The sequence below is a fragment of the Equus asinus genome, chromosome 7 (assembly GCF_041296235.1).
Source record: "Equus asinus isolate D_3611 breed Donkey chromosome 7, EquAss-T2T_v2, whole genome shotgun sequence".
Lineage (NCBI taxonomy): Eukaryota > Metazoa > Chordata > Mammalia > Perissodactyla > Equidae > Equus > Equus asinus.
Window position 1 is genome coordinate 14,015,427 of NC_091796.1, and position 18,931 is coordinate 14,034,357.

Sequence of the window (18,931 nt, forward strand, 5' to 3'; positions counted from 1 at the left end):
TCACAGCCAGCTCCAAGCCATTTCAGACATCCTAACAGAAGCACCAGACAGTGAGTGAAGGAGTCATCTCGAACTTTGCAGCCCCAGCAGATACCATGCAGAGCAGAGACAAGCCATCTCCACAGTGCCCTATTTGGATCCCTGGCCCACATAACTGTAAGCAAATAAAATGGTTATTTTAATCCACTTAGTTTTGAGGTCATTTGCTACTCAGCAACTGATAAGTAAAAAGACGAAATAAATTAAAAGTTACTGAAAAAAAGCAGACATTTTAGTTTGCTTCTCAGCCCCGTAGTGTTTAGCTCTATGCCAATGGAAAGCATAATTGATTCATAAAACAAGAGACCTTGTTAAGGGACACTGCTTTCATGTTCTGTCTTTTCTATCAGAATCTTGGCTGCAGTCATTAGGGGAGATGCACCCGGTTCAATTATCTACTATAAAATCCTGTAACTTGGAACTTTATGAGCGGTGCCAAGGATTAGCTGATATCATTCTGCAGAACGAATTTGTTCAGTCGGCACATATGATGCTATGCAATAAAGGAGGAGTGATGGATAGGTGTTCCCAGCCTTCGTTTCTAATTCTTCCTCACTAGGAATTTGTCAAAGAACCTTAGTTGGATATTCGACCAATATTCATGGAGCACCTACCACTTGCCAGGCACTGTCCAAGCATGCTGCACAGCACAGGGAAGACCACAGAGCTCCTGCAGTCAGGGATGTTTCCTGCAGAGACCGGGTGGGAATAGGTGGGGTGGGCTGAGCTCAGCCAGATTGATCTTATTGAGATACCCAGGTTATGCAAATGTTCCTCCACCCTTAGTCTAGATGGCTCCCAATGCTCATGTTACAAAAATTAAATGAACAATAAAAATAATACTACAGAGCCCTTATTACTTGTGAATTACAAGAAATTCTGAGTTTCTATCTGTAATTCAGATTTCAGTGCAACGTCTTCATTGACTGTAAAGATGAGTTCTTTCTTCCACAACTGCCTAATGTCTGCTGCTAATTATCCTTTATCCTAGAAAACATGTCTCTTGTGATCTACAGACCCAGCAGCTTCTGTCTTGAAACTGAAGTATCTCACTCAGCTGACTTTCTGCCTATGTTTTGGTTAGAGCTGGGGGAGATTGGGTCTGAAATAAAATGGAACACCCATTGGTGCCAAAACTAGGAATATCTCACATCTCAGTATCTCTTTTTTTTTTCTTTTTTCTTTTTCTGACTTTGGACTTTATTCTTTCAACAAATTGTAGATAATGGAAGAATAAATAGATTATTTAAAGAAAATGTTATCTATATATGTACTGAGGGATACAAATTTGGTAACAGAAGAGATTCAAGAACATGCTGGTATCTCAGAAGCAGTTGTCAGTTTTATTCTCTTGGATTTTATGAATGCTTAAGATCCTTCTTCATCCTCAATCTATGGAACCCCATCAGTCCCCTCCTCTGACAGCTACTGGCCCTGCAATGACAACATGCTTTCTAGTTTGACTTTCTGGGGCTAATCAGCTTCCTGGGTTTCTCAATCTCTCAAAAAACCTCAACCCTCCACCCTCGCTTGGCACCGCCCTCTCTTTCTGTGTTCCTTGGAGACTGCATTCCACAGCGTGTGTGCTAGGGGGAGGTGGAGGCAAAGTCCAGCTTCCCAAAGGAAGGCTCACCCGGAGAACACACAGGTTCACACTTGGGAGTCGCTGTGAGTTCTGTTGTTATTTTTAGATTTTCCGCCTGTGTTCTGAGTAATGCTGAGAGCCGAAAAGAGTGAACCATATTGCTGCTATTGTCTGAGGTTTGTGTATACCACAGAGGCTTATTAGAGAATTAAAAAGAAAAGAAAAGAAATTTTTCCAGGGCTAGGATCCAAGAGGGATCACCTGGAGCAGGGAAAGAAAGAGGTCCTTTTGGGGGGTGGGGGGGACAGGGTGCAGGGAAGTTGGATCCAAATCATAGAGTAAATGTAGGGTCACTAAGCAATTCAATTAACGAGCTCTTTTTTAGAGAGAAAAATAAAAATATTCAACATATCCACTTATAAAATAAAATAAAGAATCAAAATAGAGTACTCGATTTAATAAGTGTAAGGATATTAAAAATTTCTGCAATATACCAAAGAAAAACAAGTGAAAGGAGCTAGAAGTCAATGTGGAAGAATCTAGAGGGGGGGCGGCCCGGTGGCACAGCGGTTAAGTTCAAATGTTCTGCTTCTTGGTGTCCTGGGGTTCTCCAGTTCGGATCCTGGGTGCGGACATGGCACTGCTTGGCAAAAGCCATGCTGTGGTAGGCGTCCCACGTATAAAGTAGAGGAAGATGGGCATGGATGTTAGCTCAGGGCCAGTCTTCCTCAGCAGAAAATGAGGAGGATTGGCTGTAGTTAGCTCAGGGCTAATCTTCCTCAATAAATAAATAAATAAATGGGGGGAGGGAAGACAAGGAAGAAGATGGGAGAGCTGAAGGAGAAGAGGAAAGGAACAGTTGGACCACAGGCTCCAGAGGGGTTCTGGGAGATAGAAACCATGTCCCTCATGTCCCTCAGATTGAGGTCAAATAACTCGTCTTGTTTTCTCGGCAATCTTGAGAAAATCCTCTTGGCCTTCTTTTCTTTACTTGCAAATCAAACAGATCAAATGATTTTCTGGAGTCACTTCCCTGTCCTGGTACTTTGCCCCATCTCTGAGGCCAGGAGGTGGCTTCCACACAGTGGCTGCAGCTCAGCAGATCTCCTAAAGAACTTACCTTGCTGTTTGTTTTGCTAAATGTTTAATTTTCTTGTGTATTTTTCACCCTTTCAGTATGTTTTTTAATTTATGCTTGCTGCTGACTTTACTTCTAAGGTCCTTTTTAGTTCTAGGAGTCTATGATGCTGGAGCCAAGGGCTGTGTGATTACCTGCTTCTCAGAGGTTATAGTGCCAGCCCATAGCTTTGAGGAAATGAGATACTGTGTTATTAACCAAGTAAGAGAGTCTAGAAAGCGCAATCCTGAGACTCTGTAACCATCCTGGGTACAAAATGTCAGAAGACTGTTGCCCAAACAATTGCTTCATAGGGAAGTGGCAAACTACAATTATTTCTTGCAATTACACAGGACAATGAATACAGGTGATGACAGCACTTGTAGTTCATGTTTGAACTCATTAAGGAACAAAAGCTTGCAGGATCACCAGAGCACGCTCATGGGGGCAGAATCTGTCTTGTTTTACTTCTTATTTTTTATGGAACCTAGGACAAAAGTGGCACAAAGTAAGCATACAAAACGTACTTGATTCATTAATGATCATGAACCAAATGAACAAATAAATAATTAATGAACAAATGATCAAACCGTGGTTGTGGTGTAAAGAGATATACCTGAACTGGTCTCCATGTCCTGTCTTCCCAAACCCAAATGCCTGAACCGCTGGGAGAAATTTTGGAGGAAACCTGGCCCATCACCCTCATTTAACAAAACACAAAAAGGATAGATTTCAGCTTATACAGATGATAGCTGGAAGAGACCCAAAAATTTAGTTAGACCAAACTGCTCATCTTACAGAAGAAAGAAAAAAGAAAGTGTAGAATTGACATATTCAGTTAGGGTCCAACTAAGACTAGAACCAGTTAGTAGTCAATCTCCACCTTGACCATTAGAGCTCTTTACCTGTTGACGTCTGAATAATCCTTTCTTTTAACTGCTGCCTATGTCCAACCAAAGAAGCCCTGTACGAAATTCTGGGGAATATCCTATAGGCTTTCTCATTGAAATAGATCAGCATACTGCAAAAATAATAACCTCTCCCTCTGAGGAGGGACAACCAAAGGAACACTCTGAAAGTTGCTAAGAAAAAAGCAAGCTAGTTTGTGACCCCAGGACTGGAGGAACAGCACAACAGCAAAGCATCTTATAACCCTCCATTCTGCTGATGATGTACCCACACCCAGCAATTCCTCACCCCCAACCTAACAATAGAAAGCAGCCCACATAGGCTCATTCTTCATCCTGATTGAACAGGAGTCCCTCTGACAACATCAGATGAACCCTTAGTATGAGGATTGACTGGGAGCTCTGCAAACAATAACAATCTAGGTAAAGTGTGCTTCTTCTCCATGGGGCTTGTGACTCACCTCCTGTTTCAAAGACACCAGATAGCCAGGGAGCACCAGCAAGGAAGATCTTGCCACAACAAATGGCCAGGCCTGGGAAGTGCCCTTCATCCCTATAGAATGATCCTATAGGATTCAGAGATTCCTTTCTCCCATCCCAGAGACACCAGGGGGCCCTGCCTAGGGAATCTCCTTTCACCCTCTCAGGTGGCACCAGTCATGACTATTGGGACACCCAGCTGCAACAGGCATCAAGCAGAACAAAATAGCACAGCAAAAGCTCTGAAAATAAAATTTTCATTGAAACCACAGCCCACAAAATTAGGACAGGGCCTATGTGCTAAATCTAAATAGGATGACTGCCTGCTATAATAAAAGACGTAAATAGGACCCAGACTTTCCTAACATAATAGTCAAAATATCTATGATATTATTTAAAAACAAGACACCTTTTATACCAATAACCAGAAACATAAAAACTGAATGAGAAAAAGCAATCAACTGACAGCAGCATCGGATGAATCAGGTGTTGGAATTGTCTGACAAGGATTTTAAATCAGCCATCATGTAAATGCTTCAGCAAGCAATTCCAATTCTTTTGAAACAAATGAAAAAATAGAAAATTTCAACAAAGAAATGGAAATTATAAAAGAACCAAAGGGAAATTTTAAATTTTTTAAATGCAACAACAAAAATAAAGAGCTTTCTGGACAGGCTCAGTGTTAGAGTGGAGAAGAGACACGATAGGATCAGTGAACTTAAGGAGAGAATAATAGAATTTACCCAATTTGAACAGATTTATAGAATTTACACAATTTACCAAGAGAAAATACACTGAAAAGAATTAACAAATTTCAGGAACCAATGGGACAATAACATAAGAACCAATATTTGTGTCATCAGAGTCACAGAGGGAGAGAACAAGGACAGTAGAGATGAAAGAACATTCTAAGAAATAATGGCTAAATGCTTCCCATATTTTGCAAGATATAAACCTAGGGAGTAAAAAAAACTGAATAAATCCCAAATAAGATAAACACAAAGAAATATATGTGAAGACACATAAAAATTAAATTCTGAAAAGTAAAACGAAAGAAAAAAAAAAATTCTTGAAATCAGCCAGAGAAAAAACGACATTAGCTGTAGGAGAACACTCATTTGAATGACAGCAGATTTCTCACCTGAAACCATGGAGACCAGAGGGGAGCAGCATGCCTTTTTCAAGGGCTGAAAGAAAAGAACTACCAACTATTAGGTCCATATCCCAGAAAACTGCAGAAATGGAAGACAAATAGACATTCTCAGACAAAGGTGAAGTAAGAGAATTTGTCACTAGCAGACCTATCCTTAAAGAGTGGCTAAGGGGGCCAGCCCGATGGCACAGCAATCAAGTTCGCACGTTCAGCTTCTCGGCGGCCTGGGGTTCACCTGTTCGGATCCCAGGTGCGGACATGGCACCACTTGGCAAGCCATGCTATGGTAGGTGTCCCACATATAAAGTAGAGGAAGATGGGCATGGATGTTAGCTCAGGGCCAGTCTTCCTCAGCAAAAAGAGCAGGATTGGCAGTAGTTAGCTCAGGGCTAAGCTTCCTCAAAAAAAAAAAGAGAAAAGAGTGGCTAAAGGACGTTCTTCAAAGAGAAAATGATAAAAGCAGAAATCTTGGCTCATCCAGAAGAAATAACAATGGAAATAAGAGAAATTTGGGGACATATGATAGATATCTTTCTCCTTGCTAATTTTATTTTAAAATACTGTAAGTCCACTGTTTTTTTAGACATAATGCTATTGCACACTTAGTAGACTACAGTATAGGGTAAATGTAACTTTTGTATGCACTGAGAAACCAAAAAAAATTGTATGCCTCACTTTATTGTGATATTCAATTTATTTTGGTGGTCTGGAACCGAGTCGGCAATATTTCCGAGATATGCTTATATTTCTTTTGAGACTTTTTCTTTCACCCATGGATTACTTAGAAATGTGTTGTTTAATTTAAAAGTGTTTGGAGATTTTCCTATTGTATTTCTATTATTGATTTCTGGTTTTATTCCTTTAAGATCAGAGAACATACACTGCATTTAAATTCTTTTAAATTTGTTGAGTTGTGTTTCATGGTGCAGGATGTTGTCTATTTTGGTATGGGTTCCATGAAAGCTTAAAAAAAATGTGTATCCTGCTGTTGTTTGATGGACCATTCTATGTATATCACTTGGATTTTGTTGGCAGATTTTGTTATTTAGGTCTTCTATATTCTTGCTAATTTCTGTTTAATAAACACTGTATCCCTTGTTCAGTGGGGGATGTTGAAGTCCTCAGGTGTAAATGTGGATTTGTCTATTTTTTCTTTCAGCTCTATAAGTTTTTGCTTCAAGCCTTTTAAGGCTCTATTGTTTGGTGCATTCATTTAGGATTGTTATGTCTTCCTGATATCTCTAGTTTTCTTTGCTCTTAAATCTACTTTATCTGGTATTATTACAGCCACTCCTGCTTATTTTTGATTAATTTTTGCATGGTATATTTTTTTTCCATCATTTTACTTTCAAACCTACTTTTGCTGTTGAATCTGAAGTGAGTCATTTGTAAACAACATATAATTGTCAGGTTTTTTTTTTAATCTACTCTACCAATCTCTGTCTTTTGATTGGTGTATTTAGAACATTCACATTTAAGGTAATTACAGCACTTTAAAGGAAATATATAGCACTAAGTACTTATATTAGAAAAGAGAAAAGGTATCAAATCAATCATCTAAGTTCACATGCCAAGAAACTAGAAAAAGATGAGAAAAATAAATCCAAAGCAAACAAACAGAAAGAAATAATAACAAAGACAAAAATAGAACTCAAAGAAACTGAGACTAAGAAACAATAGAGAAAATCAGTGAAAATAAAAGCTGATTCTTTAAAAAAAGTAAGATTGATAAAATCTCTAGCAAGAATAACAAAAATAAAAAGAGAGAACACAAATAACCAATATCAATAATGAAATGAGATATTAAATAGATCCTACAGTTATTAAGGTGTAATAAAGGAACACCACAAACAACTTTATATTGATGTTTGTGACAATTTAGAAAAAATAATCCAATTCCACAATAACCACAAACTAGTAAACTAAGACAAAATAGATCATCTGAATTGTTCTATAACCATTGTATCTCCAGGTCCAAATGGTTTCATAAAAATTACAACGTATTTAAAGAAAAATTAAAGCTAACTTGACACAATCTCTTGTGGAAAATAGAAGAGGAAGAACACTTCCCAATTCATTATATGAGGCCAGCATTACACTGATACCAAAATCAAAGACTGCATAAAAAATCTAAAAACTACAGACCAATAACTTTCACGAACATAAATGCAAAAACCCTCAACAAAATATTAGCATGGGCTGGCCCCATGACCAAGCAGTTAAGTTCATGCACTCCGCTTTGGTAGCCTGGGGTTTGCCAGTTCAGATGCTGGGTGCAGACCTACATGCCACTCATCAAGCCATGCTGTGGCAGCATCCCACATAGACAACCTAGAATGACTTACAGCTAGGATATACAACTATGTACTGGGGCTTTCAAGGAGAAAAACAAATAGAGGAAGACTGGCATCAGATGTTAGCTCAGGGCCAATCTTAAAAAAAAAAAAAGGGAAGAAGAGCAGTGTAATGGAGTTATTTAAAAAAAATACATTAGCACCTCAAATCCAATAATGTGTACAAAGAATTATATACCTTTACCAAGGGGAATTTATTCCAGGTATGAAAAATTGTTTCAATATTCAAAGATGTCCACTACACCAACAGTTTAAAGAAGAAAAATCATATGCATGTAGCAAAAGATTCAGAAAACACTTAACAAAATCCAATACCCATACGTGATAAAACTCTTGCAGCAAAACGGGAATAGAGGCAAACTGCCTCAACTTGATAAAAAGCACATACAAAGAAACTACAGCTAACATTAAACTTAATGGTGAGAGACTTAAATCTTTCCCCTAAAATTAGGAACAAGGCAAAGATGTCCCTCTTACCACTCTTACTCAACATAGTCCTAGAAATTCTAGCCACTACAATAAGGCAAGAAAAAAGAATGACAAATATAGTGGAACAGAAGGAATAAAATTGCCCCTATTTTCAGATGACATGACTATCTATATAGAAAATCCCCAGGAATCTCAAAAAGAATTCCTGTAATTGAGTGAGTTTAGCAAGGCTGTAGGATACAAGATCAACATGTAAAAATCAACCACATTTCTCTATACTAACAACGAGCACATGAAAACCAAATTTAAAACACATATATCATTTGTGATTGCTCAAAGAAAATAAAATACTTAAGATATACACTTTAAAAAGTATGTATAGGGGTCAGCCCTGTGGCTGAGTGCTTAAAGTTCTGCACACTCCACTTTGGTGGCCAGGTTTGTGGGTTCTGATCCCATGCATGGACCCACACCACTCATCAGCCACACTGTGGCAGCAACCCACATACAAAATAGAGGAAAATTGGCACAGAAGTTAGCTCAGGGCTAATCTTCCTCAGCAAAAAATATAAAAAGAGGAAGATTGCCAATGGATGTTAGCTCTGGGCAAATCTTTCTCAGCAAAAAACAAAAAAGTATGTATAGAATCTGTATGCTGAAAATTACAAAATTCTGATGAACGAAAGAAAAGACCTAAATAAACAGAGAGATACCCTGTGTTCATGGATTGGAAAACTCAGCATCATAAAGATGTATAGCACTGGCAGAGGAACAGATCAATGGAACAGGATAGAGAACCCCAAAATAGACTCATTCACATAAATCAGCTTGTTGTGTCAGTCCCAGTCTATTGATAGTGATGCTGTGGCTGGACTGGCCCTTGTAGTTCTTATGATTGCAGGGCTCACTTCAGAAAACTATCAGGGAACTTTGAGGAACCAGATTAATTCTTGACGAGTCCTGGAGTGACATGCCCAATGGGCACACAGCAAGGTTTCAGGTAGAGAGAGAGTATGGACTTGGGGCTTTGCCTTGGTTATGGTCTGAGGGTGGGGTGTTCACTCTTTATTGGTTAATTTAAAGCATAAGAGTGGGAATTTAGGAAGCCTCTACAAATTTAAAAAAATTGAAATAATAACAAGCATCTTCTCAGATCATAGTGCTATAAGGCTAGAAATTAATTACAAGAAAAAAGCTGAGAAAGGCACAAAGATGTGGAGACTAAACAACACACTACTGAACAAGCAATGGATCATTGAGGAAATTAAAGAAGAAGTTAAAAAATACCTGGAAACAAATGAAAATGATAGCATGCTATACCAACTCATATGGGATACAGCAAAAGCTGTATTAAGAGGAAAATTCATCGCAATACAGGCACATCTTAACAAACAAGAAAAATCCCAAATAAGCAACCTTAAAGCACACCTAACTGAACTAGAGCAAAAAGAACAAATGAAGCCCAAAGTCAGCAGAAGGAGAGAAATAATAAAAATCAGAGCAGAAATAAATACTATTGAAATGAAAAAGGCAGTAGAAAGGATCAATGAGACAAAGAGCTGGTTTTTTGAGAAGATAAATAAAATTGACAAACCACTAGCCAGATTTACAAAGAAAAACAGGGAGAAAGCTCAAATAAACAAAATCAGAAATGAGCGAGGAGAAATAACAACAGACTCTGCAGAAATACAACAGATTATAAGAGAATACTACAAAAAACTATATGCCAACAGAATGGATAACCTAGAGGAAATGGATAAATTCCTGGACTCCTACAATCTCCCAAAGCTCACTCAAGAAGAGGCAGACAATTTGAACAGACCAATCACAAGGAAAGAGATTGAAACAGCAATCAAAAGCATCCCAAAAAATAAAACCCCAGGACCAGATGGCTTTCCTGGGGAATTCTACCAAACTTTCAGAGAGGATTTAATACCCATCCTTTTCAAGCTATTCCAAAAAGTTAGGGAAGATGGAACACTTCCTAACACATTCTATGAGGCCAATATCACGCTGATACCAAAACCTGACAAGCACACCACGAAAAAAGAGAACTACAGGCCAATATCACTGATGAACATAGATGCAAAAATTCTAAACAAAATTTTGGCAACCAGAATTCAGCAATTCATCAAAAGAATCATACATCAGGATCAGGTGGGATTCATACCAGGGACACAGGGATGGTTCAACATCCACAAATCAATCAACGTGATACACCACATCAACAAACTGAGGAATAAAAACCACATGATCATCTCAATAGATGCAGAGAAGGCATTTGACAAGATCCAACAGCCATTTATGATAAAAACTCTGAACAAAATGGGCATAGAAGGACACTATCTCAACATAATAAAGGCCATATACGACAAACCCATAGCCAACATCATACTCAATGGGCAAAAACTGAACCCCATCCCCCTGAAAACAGGAACGAGACAAGGATGCCCTCTATCACCACTCTTATTTAACATAGTACTGGAGGTCCTGGCCAGAGCAATCAGGCAAGAAAAAGGAATAAAAGTAATCCAAATAGATAAGGAAGAAGTGAAACTCTCGCTGTTTGCAGACGACATGATCTTATATATAGAAAACCCCAAAGAATCCATTGGAAAACTGTTAGAAGTAATCAACAACTACAGCAAAGTTGCAGGGTATAAAATCAATTTGCATAAATCAGTAGCATTTCTATACTCCAGTAATGAACCAACAGAAAAAGAACTCAAGAATACAATACCATTCACAATCGCAACAAAAAGAATAAAATACCTTGGGGTAAATTTAACTAAGGAAGTGAAGAACTTATATAATGAAAATTACAAGGCCTTTCTGAGAGAATTGGATGATGACATAAGGAGATGGAAAGACATTCCATGTACATGGATTGGAAGAATAAACATAGTTAAAATGTCTATTCTACCTAAAGCAATCTACAGATTCAACGCCATCCCAATCAGAATCCCAATGACATTCTTTACAGAATTAGAACAAAGAATCCTAAAATTCATATGGGGCAACAAAAGACCCCAAATTGCTAAAGCAATCCTGAGAAAAAAGAACAAAACGGGAGGCATCACAATCCCTGACTTCAAAACATACTACAAAGCTACAGTAATCAAAACAGCATGGTACTGGTACAAAAACAGGTGCACAGATCAATGGAACAAAATTGAAAGCCCAGAAATAAAACCACACATCTATGGACAGCTTATCTTTGACAAAGGAGCTGAGGGCATACAATGGAGAAAAGAAAGTCTTTTCAACAAATGGTGCTGGGAAAACTGGAAAGCCACATGTAAAAGAATGAAAATTGACCATTCTTTTTCACCATTCACCAAAATAAACTCAAAATGGATTAAAGACCTAAAGGTGAGACCTGAAACCATAAGGCTTCTGGAAGAAAACGTAGGCAGTACACTCTTTGACATCAGTATTAAAAGGATCTTTTCGGACACCATGCCTTCTCAGAGAAGGGAAACAATAGAAAGAATAAACAAATGGGACTTCATCAGATTAAAGAGCTTCTTCAAGGCAAATGAAAACAGGATTGAAACAAAAAAACAACCCACTAACTGGGAAAAAATATTTGCAAGTCATATATCTGACAAAGGCTTAATATCCTTAATATATAAAGAACACACAACTCAATCACAAAACATCAAACAACCCAATCAAAAAATGGGCTGGAGACATGAACAGACATTTCTCCAAAGAAAATATACTGATGGCCAATAGGCACATGAAAAGATTCTCATCATCGCTGATCATCAGGGAAATGCAAATCAAAACTACACTAAGATATCACCTTACACCCGTTAGAATGACAAAAATATCTAAAACTAATAGCAACAAATGTTGGAGAGGTTGTGGAGAAAAAGGAACCCTCATACACTGCTGGTGGGAATGCAAACTGGTGCAGCCACTATGGAAAACAGTATGGAGACTCCTCAAAAAACTAAAAATAGAACTACCATACAATCCAGCCATCCCACTACTGGGTATTTATCCAAAGAGCCTGAAGTCAGCAATCCCAAAAGTCCTGTGCACCCCAATGTTTATTGCAGCACTGTTTACAATAGCCAAGACGTGGAAGCAACCTAAGTGCCCATCAACAGACGAATGGATAAAGAAGATGTGGTACATATATACAATGGAATACTACTCAGCTGCAAAACAGAACAAAATCATTCCATTTGCAATAACATGAATGGACCTTGAGAGAATTATGTTAAGTGAAATAAGCCAGCGAGAGAAAGATAATCTGTGTATGACTCCACTCATATGAAGAATTTAAAACTATGGACCAAGAACAGTTTAGTGGATACCAGGGGAAAGGTGGGGTGGGGGGTGGGCACAAAGGGTGAAGTGGTGCACCTACAACATGACTGACAAACATTAATGTACAATTGAAATTTCACAAGATTGTAACCTATCAATAACTCAATAAAAAAAAAAAGAGTGGGAATTTAGGGCCTGGAAAGGGAGAAGCAGGGTCACTCAAGTTGTCAGTTGTCTAGGTTACTCAGGGCTTTCTGAAAGAGGCAGCTTCATTGGCGGGGGCGGCCTGATTCCTTCTCTGGTTATTTTGCTACTAGATGTGTCCTTCAGTTGGCAACACGTTTATTCAAGATAGATGTCTTGAAAAGGATGCCTTCGCAATCAAAAGCTTAATGACAAACACTTACACTACAAGGTTCAACTGATTTCTGACAAAAGAGCAAAAGATATTCAATGGAAGAAGGATAGCCTTTCAACAGTTCATGCTGGGGCAACTGGAAATTCTTACTCAAAAAAAGAACCAAGATCTAAACTTAACACCATATATAAAAATAAATTTAAAATGGATTATGCACTGAATGTAAAGTGTAAAACTAGAAGACTTTAAGAAAAAGAAGAAAAAAATTGTTCAGGCTCTAGAGCTAGGAGGAAGAGGTCTTAGACTTAAGACAAGAACAAGAGCCGTAAAAGGAAAAATTGATACACTGGATCTTGTCCAAACTGAACACTTTTGATCTGCCAGAGACCCTGTGAAGGGGATGAAAAGACAGATTACAGACTCTGAGAAAGTATTTCCAAACCACATATCCAACAAGACTAATACCTAGAATGTATTTTTTTTTAAAAATCCTCAAAACTCAACAGTGAAAACCCCAAACAATTCCATCAGAAAATGGACATGAAACAAAAATTTTACTGAAGAGGATATACAGATGACAAATAAGCAGATGAAAAGATGTTCAATATCATTAGTTATCAGGGAAATGTAAACCAAAATCACAGTTAATTAAAAAGCCCGTGAAAATTCCCCTTTATTTTCCAGCTACCCATCTCTGTGAGGCCAGATTTTCTTCATACACTTCAATCAAAACAATGTACTATAACCGATTGAATGCACATGCAGATATATATATCTAGCCAGACATTAATTGTATTAAACCAGACATCAAAGAGATTTGCAAAAATGCAAGAAAATGCTTCTTTTAACACTAATTTTTTGTTTTGAAAACATCTTTTTTCATAAAAATGTTATTTATATTAGCATGTAATGATTTTATTATTGTTATTTTATTGTTAAGATGTTATGTATCTTAGAAAATATACTTAAAATTTTTCAGTTTAAATTTCTAATACGGTGAATATCATTAGAGAAATGCACATAAATGAAAGCTCTTTGAGACTGAGTAATTCTGAAGAGTGTGAGGGCTACTGAAACAGAATCAGGCACCACTGCGCTGTGCATGTGTGCTGCATTTAACATGCTGGCCATTCTCCCCTGGTTTTCCCTTCTCCGCTCTCATCCTTCTCAGTGCCCTAACCCAATTCCTCTTCCCCTTTCCGCCGCCTGATTTTCTCCTAGTTTCCGTCCTTTGTTCCCTTATTATTATATCACATCTCCCAAAATGACCTCAACCACTCCCATTATTTTAACAACCACCTGAATAGATGACATGAAAATTTGTGTCTGTAACCTGCTTACCTCACCAGACTCCACACCAACAAAACAAACTATCTACACCTTTGATGTTCCCTGAAAAGCTGATCTCAAATATTCTCAAACTGAGCCTGTGAGTGAATGGCACCATCACTAAGTCCTGCTCCCTGAGTCAGAAATGTATGAGTCATCCTAAATTCCTTTCTTTCCTCTACCTCCCCTATCAATTACCAAACTTTATAATTTTTGCTTCTTACCTATTTCTGGAATTTCTCTTATTGTCCATCCCTTCATAATCTCTTACTCAGACTATTGCAAATCTTCCTAATGGGCCTCCTGCTTTCCATCCTCAAAAAAATATCCGTAGTTATCATCCTGAAATACAAATCCGGTAATACCACTCACCTGCTTAAAACCCTTCAAACTCTTCTCAGGCCCTTCATCATGGCACAGGAGGCCCTCATCACTGGGAAATTTTCCCTTCCTAATCTCATTTCCCACCTGAGTGCCCCTTCCTGCATTTTTTTGCTTTAGTGAAATGGAATTACGTGTTGTTCCAAAGACACAACCTGCATATCTCCTCCCTCTGCTGTATTGGACCCCTCCCAGACTTACCCATTTCTTGCGCTCCTACTCATCCTTCGAACCCTGAACAGATGTCTTCTCTTCTTCATCCCATCCAAACAACTCCCTTCTCTACATTTTGCTTTCACTTCTGTTAGTGCACATATCACACTGCCCTGCATACTGCAGCGGTTTGTTTTGATGTCTCTCTTCCCTCTGGCTTACCCGAGGGCTATGCTTTATTCAGTTTTGCATTCCCAACACATTGCCTGTCAATAGTAGTTTTATGAATGGGTCTGGCTACATTGGTATTCTTCTCAGGTGGGTTTTCCAGGAAACTGGCTCTGAGATGGAGATTTCTATGTACGAAGAACATGGGCAAGACGCAGTTGCTCTGAGCCACAGTGACCCCATTGGTAAACTGAGAGTGATAAAAGAATCTGCCTCAATACATGCAAAAAGATGAAAAGTAATTACAAAAATGTCTGGCCTCCATATGCAGCCCTAATAAACGGTTGTTATTATATTATAAAATAATTATAGTAATAGTCATATTAATTCTGATAAAATAATCATATTTAAATTAACTTAATGGGATTAAGAGAAACAAGCATAAATCAAAGCATATTTTGGAAAATGATTACTGTGAGATAGTTTGGTTTAGCGCTTTGATATCTCAAACTTGTAGCTAGCAGGTAGAAGCTTCTAGATTCAGGCAGACCTGAGTCACCACTTGGCTCTGACACTTGTTGATCTCTTTGGATGGATGACCTAATTCTATGAACCTGCTTGTCTTTACCATTGGTGAGCGCCCTTCCTGTGCCCAGCACTGTGCTAAGAACTTCACAAGCTTATCTCTGTGTTCACCATTCATCTCAGCCTCACTTAAAAGACAACTGGAAAACCATGTCACTCAGTGTAGCATTTTTTTTATGTTAAATGTTAGTGCAAGATGGACTCCTTCAGTCTTCAGACAGAACTCACCCAAGCACAGACATGGGGCTGAAAAGCAGTTGATGGTAGGAATCTTCACCCAATCACACAACTGCCTGCCTCTGAGCCTGTTTTGAGGGGCCAATGAACTGCTCCCTCCCTCATCCTGAGGTGCCAGGTTCAACAAATAGCGTGCAGTGCTTGTCGTGGATGCTTAAGATTTTCCTGTAATACTTTCTATGGATCTGTGATTCTGTTGAAAAGCTACAGAGGTGGAGAGAAGTATGGAATGATGGGCTGATGGAAGTTGAGAGCAGGGAAATGTTTTAGTGCATCCAAGTCTAAGCTCTTAATGAAGAGAAGGAAACAGAGGCTCAGGCAGGTGAAATGCTTGGCCCAAGGTCACACAGGTGTTAGTAGTAGAACCTCGTTGGACCCCAGTTCCCCTGACTACTGCCAAACTCTGACACTTGCCCTTGTCTACTCATCAAAGACACCAGGTCCTGCCACCAGGGGCAGGCTGGCTAATGGCCCTTCCCTGCATAACATCTCCACTTGGGGTTTTCTTGCTGGATACTAACCTCACCTAAGGGTAAAAAAAGTCTTCCTGGTGCCAGGTCCAGGACTGATAGCAGAGGCTGAGATAAGATAATCCTTTGTGCATATACCTCCCTTTTCTGCAACTCTGAAGTTGGGTTCCCTGATGTTGCCGGACCCCACAAGATCTCTTCACTCACTCTCTCCTTCTCTTCACCCTGAGCCCTTGTCCAAACTCTATCCACTGTGTGCTCTGTTGATTTATCCAGAAGAGATTGACTGGGTTTTCCTCTGAAACTAAGTTTTATTTTTGCTCATCGTGTAACTTTAGCAACAAAAGAAGTCTTATTTCCTGGATGGCCCTGGGATAAGAACTGTTTCTGAGAGGCCACATGAGCAGGAGGGCCTTCACTCATCTGCTTCATAGAGATTTGCGAATGGTCCAAGCATCACCTGTCAGCGTCCCCTGGAGTATTTATAAGAGTTGCAGATTCATATCCATCTGCTAAATCTGAATCTCTTGGGCTCTGACCAGGAAATCTACATTTTAACATGCCTCCCAGGACATCCTGGTGCCTGCTGAAGTCTGAGACGCACTGGTTAAATATCTCAGGTCTTGGACCAGAGTGGAATCTAGGAACAGATGGGGAAGCTGCCTGAGTTAGGAAGAGAAAGACTTTCTCATCGCATCTGCACATCCCCATCAACATATTTGCAACTCCACACACAATATTTTCTTCTTCACAGAAGAATTGGCCCATGAGAAAGTTGAATTTCTAAACAGTCATAGTGATGATTCAGGTACACATGGGGAAAAATATTTCTATTTGAAACAACAACAAAGAAATTCTGGAATGTAAGCTGCTTATAGGTGGGAGCCCACCATCAGAAAAGATTTTTGTATAAAGTTGTTGTTTAGCAGGCTTAGGAACATTTTCAATTTGTAAGTCTTTAGCGAATACATAACAGAGAGCAGAGTTCTGAACACAAGGATTTCCTTAAAAATGCTACCTTGATTCATTCACAAAACTAGCACTCTTAGAAACATTTCTTAAAAATGTGACTTTAGAGACTGTATAATATATAGCATAGAAATCTGAACACAGTGCTTCACAGAAATAACTCAACTCTGGTTTACTCATGAACTAGCACACCTAGAAAGATCCTTTACAAATGTGTCTTTGGAGAGTGTTTAACAGTCATCGTAGAATTTGGAATGTAGTGTTTTGAAGAAAAATAATCGTATACTAATGTATTTACCTGACCAGCACAACTAGAATCAGCCTTATAAATGTGTCTTTCAAGACAGTATAACATGCAGCACTGAGCTGAATTGTTTCTCAGAAATATTACTGCCCTTATTCCCTCATACACCATGCACTCTTAGGAACATATTTATAAATGTGTCTCTGGAGAATGTACGATATGTAGCACATAGTGGTGGAAACAAGTTTTTAAAGAAAAAACTCTCCTGATTTTTAACTCAATTAGAACTCTTAGAAATATCTTCTATAAATGTGTTTGACAAAATTTTACAATCCATTTCAAATCAGGGAACATTTATTGAGCACCTAATATGTGATATATTTGTATATTAGATTTACGCAAGGAAGAAATGTAAATAAAATATGGAATCTACACTCTAGGAGTTCACAGTCTAGTGAAAATAGTAATGACCTAGTTTTATGAGGCAAAATAATTTCATTTTCATAAAATTTTCTTTCCTAAGCCTTCTGCAAAGTACTGTTCCTCTACTGGGGGCCATTTTGCACCCCATGGACATTTGGCAATACGGAGACATTTTGGGTTGTCACAACTGAAGTTGAAGTGTGCTAGTAGCAGTTGGTGGAGACAGGTCAGGGATGCTGCTAAACATTCTGTGATGCACAGGACAGCCCCCCAAGGCAAAAAAATCATCAAGGCCTCTTTTTGGGTTCCTGGAACTAATTCTAATGTTTGTATATGTGGGCTTCCCCACACCAACAAGCAATTCTTGGACACCAGCAGGATGTCTAAGAATTCAACTCAATTCTGAAACTGTCTACCTGGAGATAGTGTCTAGCCCACAAGTTAAGGGCTCAGTCTTACAAGACTGTCTCCATTCCACTTCAGAAGCTAATTGAAAGTCCAGGTTGTCACCTGTCCTTCTGACTTATTGGCTTTGAATCAATCATTTTCACAACCCCTCCTCAAGCACAATTAATTTGCTAGAGTGGCTCAGAGAACTCAAGGAAACAGTTACTTACATTTACCAGCTTATTAAATCATATGATAAAGGATAGAGATGTGAACATCCAGATGGAAGAGATGCATAGGGAAAGGTATGTGGGAAGGAGCATGATGCTTCCATGCCCTCACCACTCTCCCAGCACCCCAATGTGTTCACCAACCTGGAAGTTCTCCAGCCCTGTCCTTTTGAGTTTTTATGGTGGCTTTATTACATAGGCATGATTGATTAAATCATTGGCCATAGGTGATTGATTCAACCTTCATCCCTTCTCCCCTCCCCAGAAAGTTCCAATCCTCTCATCACATGGTTGGTTCCCCTGACAACCAGCCCCCATCCTTAGGAGTAGTCCAAAAGTCACCTCATTAACATAACGAAGATATCTTTAAAGCTCTCATCACTTAGGAAATTCCAAGGGTTCTAGTAGTTCTGTGCCAGAAATGAATGAAGACCCAATATATATTTCTTATTATAAATTATAATATCAAAAGTCCAAAATGTCAATGTTATGGTTGACAAACCCTACTCTAAACTAAACAAACCAAAAAACAAAGAAAGGTTTGGTATATTATTCTAAAGGAGAGCTTTAGAAACTTCGGTCTAGATATATGGGAAGTCTTCACCAAACATTTCTTGCATACACCCTTTTCTTACACTAAATATATGACCA

At 38.7% G+C, this 18,931-nt stretch overlaps 1 protein-coding gene across 1 annotated transcript in view; it reads left to right on the forward strand.

The window, feature by feature from the left end:
* The first annotated feature begins 1,588 nt into the window (after positions 1–1,588).
* The window catches only part of LOC106832871 (serpin B4-like), a 68,261-nt gene continuing 50,918 nt past the window's right edge, over positions 1,589–18,931 (forward strand). Inside the window, exon 1 of the mRNA XM_014843785.3 lies at positions 1,589–1,707. The gene's annotated coding sequence lies outside the window, so the exon portion shown is untranslated. The remainder of the gene's footprint in view (positions 1,708–18,931) is intronic.